This window comes from Temnothorax curvispinosus, unplaced genomic scaffold (genome assembly GCF_003070985.1).
Source record: "Temnothorax curvispinosus isolate PA1 unplaced genomic scaffold, ASM307098v1 QBEX01013987.1, whole genome shotgun sequence".
Lineage (NCBI taxonomy): Eukaryota > Metazoa > Arthropoda > Insecta > Hymenoptera > Formicidae > Temnothorax > Temnothorax curvispinosus.
The window spans coordinates 52968-55940 of NW_020223767.1; the positions used below are offsets into that span (position 1 = coordinate 52968).

At 29.1% G+C, this 2973-nt stretch overlaps 1 long non-coding RNA gene across 1 annotated transcript; it reads right to left on the minus strand.

The window, feature by feature from the left end:
• Nucleotides 1-261: 261 nt before the first annotated feature.
• LOC112464157 lies at nucleotides 262-2314 on the minus strand. Its single transcript, XR_003041882.1, has 4 exons — nucleotides 2192-2314; nucleotides 1593-1792; nucleotides 1195-1463; nucleotides 262-1114 (listed from the first exon to the last, which is right to left on the minus strand). It is a non-coding gene; the product is annotated as an uncharacterized LOC112464157 (long non-coding RNA).
• Nucleotides 2315-2973: the final 659 nt, after the last annotated feature.

A 2973-nucleotide genomic window follows, 5' to 3' on the forward strand; every position in this document is an offset into this window, starting at 1 on the left:
GATATTTCGTACAGCATATCACCCTATTTTCTCTAAATACTCTGTTTTCGAGCGGTATTAATTTTTAAAACAATTGTACAACATTGCTAATGTCGGGAAATCTTTAGAAAATGCTTCAGTATGCTTAGAACTATTCGAAAAATATTTTAAATAAACCGGAACTCTGAGATTTCGGAAAATTAGCAGATAATTTTTTCAATGGACTTTTTTTGGCAAAATCAACAAAACTATTATTAAAAAGTATCGAGAACTATAGAACTCGACTGCATGCGACAAGAACTCTTTTTTATTTTTGATTTGCTAGAAAATGATCTGCTACGGGAAGTTAGCAGATCATTTTTTCGATCGACTGTTTTTTGGGTAAAATCACCAGAACTATTACTAAAAAGTATCAGGAACTATAGAACTCGACTGCATGCGACAAGAACTGCCTTTTATTTTTGATCTGCTGGAAAATGATATGCCAACTTCACAGACACATTTCGATAAAAGTCTGGTAATTTTCCTTTTGATACTTTTTGAGATGGTTCTTCAGATTTTGGTGGTACATACATAATAAAATGCCTGTCACTTATTTGGAAACAAGTTCCTGATTTTTTGTGATAAAATGTCAAAATTGGCATTTAACAAACAAACTCTACAAGCATTAGAACGCATTTATGAAATACATTATTAATTTAAATATGACATAATGTCAGGATTGCGAGTGGGATGAATTAATTTGCGGCGTGATATATGTAAAAATAGACAATACTTTATTGTAGCGTTATTACAGTGCTCGAATGCGAAGTACTCATACGCGACTGACTTATACTTTCGTATACGTGACATCGCAGCATCACGTCGCTATCACGTGCTTTTAGTACATATGAGTACGCAAGAGAGAACACTAAATGTATCGATTTATATCGATCTATCCTAACACATAAAAATACGTTCTATTAACATTTAACCATTACATTTCTCTCCCATTTTCAGATTTTTGAAACATAAATTGAATAACAAGAAGTTCAACCAATTTTCTACGTTTGACTTCATCGAGTACGTTATGCTTCTCATAAAATTTTATAATAATTTGTCCATCTGTAAAGTTTAGTAACAGTTCTTTCAAATCCTATTAAAAATAATAAAATAATTAGTAAAGTATTTATAAAATTAATAAAAAATTTATAAAATTTTGCATGAAAACTTTACCGTATTTTGAAGTGATGTAAATTGACTTAAAGTGCATGAAATTTTATTTAACTTATTCTGATTGTTACTACTTTTCTTCGATTTTTTTTAATATTGTCACATTCTCTTAATGCAGAACTCTCTCTTATATTATCTTCTTCGGTACTCAATATATTAGATATATTATCTGATGAATCGTTTAATACATTCCCACTGCTATGACAATTTTCGTAATGATGATTATCAATTAATGTTTCATCGTTTAGACGATTTTTTTGTGTATACGATGTCTATCAAAACAAAACAAAAGCATTGTTGAATATATTTCTTTCGACCATATTTTATATTAATTGTATATCTCAATTTTATATTTTATTCTTTGATTCAAATTAAGAAAAAGAGTATTTTATTTTGTATACCAAAGCTTGAGCATCATCATTGCAAGATGATTTTAAAAACCCTATTTCTTTTTGCTTAAAATTTGATCCTTTACACTCTCTTTCTTTACGGATAAGAGACTTTGTTTTCACTGCAAGGGGTTTGATAATTGCTAATTTTGACATTGTAACTTTTTCAATTAATTATCATTATCGTTGTCTGATATTTCATGTAATTTTTCCTGTAAAGATAGCAAGATATTAATTTTTGTAAACACATTTTAAATATTTTATTCTTTAATTCAAATTTTCAAGAAAAGGAGTATATTTTATATACCGAAGCTTGTGCATCACATCATTGCAAGATGATTTAAAAAATCTTACTTTTTTTTGCTTAAAATTTGATTCTTCACACTCTCTTTCTTTACGGATAAGAGATTTTGATTTCACTGCAAGGGGTTTTAATAATTGCTGATTTTGACATTGTAACTTTTCCAATTGATTATCATTATCGTTGTCTGATATTTCATGCAATTTTTCTTATGAAGATAGCAAGATATTAATTTTTGTAAACACATTTTAAAATAACTATTTTTTACTGTTTATTAAAATCCTAAAAATTATAAAAACTTTTGTCTTACGAATTTAATACTGCCTATAAATAATCTCCTTTTCTCAAGAAAACAGCGAATCCCTCCAATCGTAGATATTATTCGTAACACCTCGGTCTCGCTTATATTCAGAAACGCCTCTTTATCAATATCTTCTTCTAAGGATCATAAAATATAAATTATAAACATAAAAAAATAAAGAAAGTAATATTGTTTGATGATTCAACTTTAATCTAACCTTGATTATTTTTATTTATAATTATTTAAATCGTATCGGTCATACAACAAATGCAAAACCGCGTTCAAAATTAATGAAATATGTTAAATTATTTATTATACTGAAATGGGCACTTCTTTCCCTGTCGTTGATCAAAATTGTGAGAATATATGATAGGAGAATTGCAACGAAAATATCCTTGTCTAACCAATAATGCCACAGTCCATATTATTGCATCAATATTGACTGGATAAGAACTCATGCATACAATGACAGGAATAAGAAATAAGAAATTAAATAAACAAAACAAGAAATAAGAAATTAAACATAGAGGGAATTCATAGTCGCATCCTTTTTCAAGACCGTGAAAAAAGATGCAACTATAAATTCTCTCTATGTTTAATTCCTTGTTCCTTATTCCCACGGTCTTACATACAGGTCTCTCAACTCGTATAATGGGGATGGTTCGCTTGGCGAAACCGAAAAGTATGAGGTCGCTGCAATCGAGGGATGTGCTGTGCGAGCGAGAGAGCAATAGTAGCGCATAGCGCATACGTATTATATTGTAATCAAGAATCCACAATTTTCATAATAC